Source organism: Vombatus ursinus, unplaced genomic scaffold (assembly GCF_900497805.2).
Source record: "Vombatus ursinus unplaced genomic scaffold, bare-nosed wombat genome assembly UNPS02002924.1, whole genome shotgun sequence".
NCBI classification, from domain to species: domain Eukaryota; kingdom Metazoa; phylum Chordata; class Mammalia; order Diprotodontia; family Vombatidae; genus Vombatus; species Vombatus ursinus.
Genome location: NW_020942702.1, coordinates 77,647 through 85,525, shown reverse-complemented (window position 1 = coordinate 85,525; position 7,879 = coordinate 77,647).

Genomic DNA, 7,879 nt, shown 5'->3' with positions numbered 1-7,879 from the left:
GATAGTTTCTGGACCTCTCAACCCACAGATGACAACGGGTCAGAAGGGTTGTTCAGACTTAGTTTTGCTATCCTAAATAAACTAATTTTTTTTTTTTACACAAAATGCAATATCCCTCAAATCTAAACAGATTTCCTTTGGCACCTAGTTGAAATGTCTAAAATGCCACATGTTTGTTCACACCTATTTCACATCTCTGATTTATTCAATCATGATGTTCTCGCCTGATAGAAGTTCCAAGGTACAACAAGTCTTTTAATTCAGTGGCTGTCAAAGTATGAAACAGCCTTGTAACTGTCTGCCCAAAATGCACCTTCAAGACTTCCTAGGTGCTTGTAGGGTGCTTCTAACTGCAGGGCAAGAAAGGTGGGGGGTGGGGAGGCTTACATACCTTCCAGTCTTGGCTGGAGAAGAATTTGGGATTAGGCAGTTTTCCCAGTATGGTCCACCAAAATATTGACATCTAGGAGCTTAGAAGTGCTGGGACACCAAAATCACCACACCCTGGTCCTGCCTGAAAGAATTCAACCCAAACCTTCTTTCAACAAAGACAAAGTTTATTAGAATATCTGTCATATTGGGCAGACTCTTCAGAGTCTGAACAGCAGTGAGTTATTGCCTAGATTATCTGAGCATTTGGCTAGATTTTAAGATTCTGAGTACCTTAATAGAGACAAGATAGACCTTATATACAAAAGACTATGGGAGGGATCTAGGAGTGGCCAAGTAGTAGGATTGGAGGAGGGATCTAAGGAGATCTGGATGTTAGTGGCCAGTAAACTATGGTGAACAGAATGCCTGGGACCAGGACCACTTGGCCAAAGGAGAATGGAGCCTAGATTAAGGGTGGGAAATGACCAGAGGCCATAGGGAGGTAAGAAAATGGAGGGCTAGGCAAGGTTAAGAGTAACAGAGAATTGGGAGATTGGGTGTGGCCACAATGAAAATCCAGTTGATGGGATTATAACCTCAGGCAAACTCCAGAGATTTGGTTGTGTGGGAAAGTTAAGTATTTTCCCTTTTTGGGGTGTGAGAAATGAAAGAGTTAAGTTTCCACATAAGTAGATAAGAAATCAGTACAAATAGGCTAACTTCTTGGGAGTGATGACACAATTCTACACACATATTATATGTTAAGCATGGGGTATATGAGGAAGATTGTAACCCAGAAGGATTAGGAACAATCCTGATCTAGAAGGGAGGAGTTAGGCAATTACTAACTATAAAGTTTGCTCTGGCTTCTTTTATGGGTGCAATTCTCCCCTTCCAAGGAGGTGCGCCTACCTCTCTAGAGAATCGAGAGGACGCACTTCAGCCTCTTTAATAAAAAGTCTTTGAGACACCAATCTTCGGAACTGAGTCTGGGGTCATCTTTATAACAATGTGGGAACTTGTCCAGCATCCAAGCGACCACTGAGAAAGGTGAGATCTGAGTCAGCTTGGAAGAGTGCTCCCGTTGATTTCAATGGTTCGGGTACTTAGATTTCACTTTCTTTGGGGCTCCTGAAATCCTGAAGATGGCAGCAGTTGCTGCAGAGAGAGGTTGAACTATAGTAGAAGAAAAAAAGGAAAATGACTGAGGATCACTCAGGTTGATATATATTGAACAAAGGTAGGAAGAAATTAGAGGTAAAATTCTGCCTTTGTTGATGTGGGAATCCCTTATCTCTGGGAGTCATTTTGTCTGGGTTAACTAAGCTTTGGTTAATTGACTTCACTTGGAGATAGGAGGGAAGAATTCAAAAGAAAAGGCACCAGGGAAGGGACTCGAGGAATCCCTTCTGGAGATACCCCAAAGTAGCCCACTGCCGGGAATGCTAGCTAGCAAATTGAGTTAGTGGGATTACCCCGGAAAAGCTTTTCCTACTGAAGGAAAAGGGGAAGAAAAATCTTGGAACCCATTCAAAGGGGACCCTGGGACAAAATGAATTTCTTTTGATGGTGCACATGTTTTCTGTCTGTCTGTCTGTCTCTCTATCTGTGGATGTTTTGTGTCTGCCAGAGAAATTTTCAGATAACTTTTGAGTTCTGAGATTGGAGAAGGATCAGTGGGAAAGAGCTCTCATCTTAGGCTTTCAGAGATTAGAATCAAAAAGTCAGGGAGAGAATCTCTCAAGAAGTTAGTGGAAGGTGCAGCAAGCAGCCTTTACTGATAAAGGTTTGGAGCATGCCACCCAAGAGAGCTAGGGCTTTCTCTTTTCTAAGAGAAAAAAAGGGCTGAGAAGAATTTGAATTAAGGTTTAATAGTATCCTAAGGCTAGGAGTTTGAACTGCTGTCTTTGTATCCCTCCTGCCAATATATCTGATATCAAGGCAATGTATTTAAAGTTGTAAAAATAAGGGTTTTTCTGTCTTTTAAGGGGAAAAGACTTCAGTGATTTGTTTAGAAGGCAGAGAGAGAGAGAGAGAGGGAGAGGGAGAGAGAGAGAGAGAGAGAGGGAAAGAAGGAGAGTGAAAGTACCCCACCCTTGGATGGTGGTTCTGGGTATCTGTGCCAGCTTTTAGATGGTTTAAGTATGTTGAGAAGGTGTGAGGAAGTTTTGTTTGTTTTAAATAGAAGGACTGGAAAATGAAAATTTTGTAGCTTGATTTGAAAACCAGTAAAGTTATAGAGGTTAAAAAGGTCATCCACCTCTCGGGATAAACCTGTAGGAGGGCTTTATTTAAACTGGGTGGGAAAACCTGACTACACCCTGTTCAAATTGCTGAAGCCTGAGATTTTCAGGAGGGTGGTGCTATCTGATAAGCCTCTAAGAAGAAGAGGGGACTTTTTCTTTTTTTCCTTAAGGATGTAGGAAAGAAAAGGAGAGAATTATTTAGGGCAGGAATTGTCACCAAAAAAAAGACACCAAAAAAGTATCTTTTTAAGGGAATATATACATTTATGGAGAATATTTCCTTTTAAAGGGCCAAGAGTATTGGATTTAAAACAAAAATGTTTTAAAATGTTTATCATTAGCGATTATAAATTCAAATCTGATTGGATTTAAGTTTACTGTTCTATAAAGGAAAAAAAAGGTTGTTATGGGACAAAAAAAGATCAATGGCTTAAGTTAGGTGTGGCATTATTATTAGTTAATGTAATTGTTAAAAGTGCTAAGAGTAATAAGAGCGATCATTTCTATATGTAATAATCTGGAAATGCAATTGATGTTATCTGAAGTTTATTGTTTAAGTTATTACTGTATTTCTAAATTGTATTATATTTCTCAAACTCTTAGATTGTAAAATTTGAGGGACCATTATGAGGTAGAAATGGTGTTAAAGTAGCTCTTGACCTGGAATGGGTCTGTTAGTGATAAAAATGAGATAATTTGAAACTATTAAATACCTAGTGAGGTATATTTGGTTATAAGACTATGATAGCAGATTTTCATTTGAAATCTTGACTATTATAAAAATATGTGGTGGTTTAAAGTTATAATTGCATTCCAACACATTCATTTAAAGATCAATTCCCTTCAAAGGCAATTTTGCACAAAGGATTGTTCTAGGAAATCTCAGAAACTTATCTTCAGGAATGCGTCAATAAGTTCCAATTTACAGAGTGAACTGAGAACTCCACAAGCAGACTGAGGGACAGTTTCCGTGAGAGACAACTCCTATGAAGTTGGTATTTTGGGTTTTGTCCACTGGGGACCATCTGACATCAGACTGCCCACACAGATGAATTGTCAAGAGAACTCATAAGCAGGTCAATCTGGGTTTGGCATAGACTTTTCTTGTTTTGTGCAGATTGTGTCTACTGCTCTGACACTCTCTAGTCTCTTAGAGCATATGATTAAAATTTCTTAAGAGACTTTTGAAAAAAAATCCATTGTCCTTTTTTTCTGCATGTTCCACCTGCTGCATTTCAGTATGTTTCCATGTACACAGTTATGATATGTTCTTGGAACACGACTTTGAAAAGTGAGAGGAATGCTTTATTTCCTCTGAGATCCGATTCTTTTGAGACTTTGACTAGCTTTCCTAGACCAACAAGCTTGACAAAAGGACTTCTCCTTTTTAGAATTGACTAGAGTTACCTGTCTTTGTACATCTGGAAATGCCACTACTGTTGCCCCTAATTCTTCCTGGTAGTTCTGGAGAAACTGGTGAAACGAGAGGTAAGATTCATATAAAAGGTAAGGAACTTCATGTCTAAAAAGTCAGTTGCTTATCATCTTGCTTAAAATTATATAAATCTATCTTATTATGACTCTTTTCTTCCTTGAATCACCTAGATGTTCTTTCAAAAGAAGACCATGTTGTTTCATGGAGGAACACAACTACTCAAATGAGATTCATTTTTGTGTGACTAGATTTTATGGCCATGGAAATAATTAAAAAGTCATTTGATTGTCTACTCTAGGAAATTACAGTAACATAGTTTCAGAATTTCCAAAAAAATTCCAATTTACAGGGTGGTTTGGGAACTGCCCAGAAAGAACTGAGTGAAAGTTTTGATAGGCGACAAAAAACAAAAACAAAAACAAAAGAAAACAAAACAAAACCATGTGTTAAAATATGAGTTTTGTTCTTCACTGGCTTTTTGGGTTCCTTCTGTTGGGAACTCTCTGATTTCAGAATACTCACTTAGGTAGACCTTTATGAGAACTAAGCAGGAAGTAGAGTTAGTTGGGCGTTAAGTTTCTCATTTCCTCTTATTGTGTCTACGCCAACAATTTTCTGTTGCTTTTAGCATGGGAGTAATATTGCTTAGTGAAAAGGCCATTTCAACAAACTATTCATTTCCTTCATCTACATGTTACCACTTTAAAAATTTTTCTGACTCTTTCTCAACTTTATTAAAGTAGGGAAAAGTTACTCTACATGGGGAAAGTTTTTGCAGAGTCCTAGGTGTCGCTGCTGAGATGCTGGCTTCAGATGCCCCAAGCACCTTTGAGAATTCTCAGATCAGAATATTCCATCTTTTGCACTTCAGGCACTTTTCTATACATGAACTAAAGATATATTCTTGGACCATTACTTTGAGGAGCCAGGGTATTGCTCCATCTACTTTGAGATCTGATCATTTTGAGATTTTGATTGGCCTCTTCTTTAACCAATAAGTTTGACAGAGAGAATCATTCTCCCACTTAGGATAGAAAAGAGTCCTTTGTTTATATTTAGCTTGAAGTGACATTACTGTTGCCTCCAGTTCTCTTCCTGGTAAGTTCCTAATATGGAAAAGGTTTTAATTTGTGCATTTAGGGAAATAATATTTTTAAATTACTCCCAAACCAAAAACAGACTGATCTTTACAAAAGAAAATTCTGCAATTTTCTGAATGAAACCTACCCAGAATAGGCAAAGAGAGAAACTGCAAGAGGAAGAAAAATGGTAATTTTTCTGTGAGGTTGTCATTAGGTAAGGACTTGTGAAATAAAAGCCGTGAATGCTATAGCTACTTGCCTTTAAAGTTGTTCTATGGTTGTAGAAAAATAATGAAAACCTACAGAAAAGGTGAAAGCAGAGGTGGGAAGTTTCCAAAGATAATCCAGGAATGGTGCTAAAATTTGGAAAAGATATAGTTTGTATTTCTCTTGGAAAATTAGTAATTTAGCATTTATTTTAGCTTTTCCAAAATATCATGTGGATCATCTGTGGAAGTTTAAGAGGTTGTTGGTTTGGGGAAAGAAAAAGACTCGTGCCCAGTAGAAATGCCCCAAGGAAGCAGATGCATAAAAAAGTTGGTGCTAGTTGATGGGAAGTGATGAGATCTGTAGAAGTGATGTAGATTCATTCATTTCTGGCTTCCTTCCTCATTGAGTTTAATGTTTGGTCAGGTATCGTGGGTGGCCTTGGTTAGCAGCTAAATCCATTGAACAGCAAACTTTTTTTTTAGGGCAGCATGACTTTAGATAAGATCCTTAGTACCCTGCAGAGTATTCATGAATGGTATTTATTTAGAATGGTCTTCTGTGCAGGATTCCTTGTACTAAGGTGTGAGATAACCTTTCCTCTGATCAAAGTCTTGATAGACTTGAGCCCCAGAAGGATCCTAGATAGCTAGGTGATGAAGCACTAAGCAATTAACTGGGGTGAATTTGAAATGAATCCACCTTCTTGGCTTTCCTTTCCTCCATTTCAGCAAGACCCAATATTGAAGTAACATTAAAGGACAAATTTATTTTATTTGAATGTGCATATTAATTGGAAAAATATTTCTGTGTGGTTTCTGGTTTAGTCTACCATTCAGGAGATCCAAAGAAATAAATGAAAGAACCCTGACACATAAAGGCCTTAAGTAAATAGGATAAGACAAGTGTTAGATCCTGTAAGATTTATAGAAGGACACAAGCCTAGGAGTAGGAATAACTGTTTTGCTAACTTAGAGGGAAGCAGAAGGTATTTTTTATCCAAATGGGGCTGGAACAGACTACTGTCAGAAACTGAGGCTGAATTTTAGGCAAAGGAAGACAGTAGGTAAATCAGAAGACAGCATCAACTTAAATTCCATTGGACTGGGAAATAATGGAAGAGAAATTCTATCTTAGATTCCAGTGTTCATTTGACATTTTTTATGACTAATCTTGAGAAATGGGAGGATTTGTTTCCTCAGGGAATGTCTCCCCACATCCTTCCTTAGAAATTAGAAATGGAGATTAATTCTTAGTTAAAAAGTTCCCTTCAGTGTCTGGGAAGATTGATTTAATCACAAATGAAGGAAGTATACAATGTTATAAAATCAAAGAGAAGTCTAGTGGAAGAAAAATAAGTCATTTCTTAACGGGCATCATTAAGTATCTCGGTCACCAGGGAGTTCCAGGAGGGGATGTATGTTGTCTTGCACTTTCTCTATTCAAGTGTCAGAGAAAGAACCTCAAGAGGAGATTAACAGAGTATATCCTGATATTGAATTTGTGGCTGGCATTGTTTTCATGACTTGCTTCTAGATGGAGAAGTCTCACCAGCTGAAACATTTTGAAGCTCACTACTGGCTTTGATGAATTCTGGGGACCCAAAGGAAGATTAGAACAAGGCTGGATTATATGAGGTCCTAGAAGATGATCAAGATAGCGACCAGGCAAAAAGAATTCTACAAATCTTTCATTCTAATTATTAGTGAAGTATTTGCAATGAATGTAGAAAAGAGATTTTCAAATACTGGTCTTGCTAGCAAGCTTCATGTGGATATATGTAATCTATCTTGAGGCTCTCAGGTGAGGTGATCCCAACATAGGTGGAGAAGAACAGTTACTACAGCAAGATTATTTGGGGAATGATTGAGGGGTCTAGGAAATGGGTTTGGATGCTTTGCTGTTCAGACTTTTCTTACAGAGAGGTGCAATATCAAGTTTTATCACAAGATGTCAGCAAAAGACCATGTAATTTTTTTTACATTGCAGAAATCAATGTCTGCTTTTCTTTGGAAATAAGTCTTCAGGTTTTGGGGCCCATAAAAAATAGATTTGGAAATGCAAGACAATTAACAAAAGGCCTCAATTTATTTAGGGATTTCATTGGTGTAGAATAAAGCCAGTATTCTTTTCAGAAGGAATAACAAAACCCTTTTTTGAATGAAGCCTACTAATGTAGATGGAGAAAAAGATGGGAATAGACAGTGAAAAAAGAAATTGTAAGAAAAAGAGTAAAAGGGAAGATCTTCCTACAAAAATTTCTACAAAATTTTCATTCTATAATTTGCCAAAGTTGTAAAGGGCTTGCAAAATAAAAGCTATGGATTAAATACATGCCCAAAAAGCCATTCCATTGTTTCAGAAAAACAATGAAAACCTACTGAAAAGCTGAAAGCAGAAGTGGAGAATTTCCAAAGATAAGCTAGGAATGGTGCTACTGGTTTTGGTGTTCATATCATTTAGGGACTTCCCTGTCATAATATGAAGTCAATGTATCTTTTAGTAATATAAACAAAACATATGAGGCTTGCCAAAAG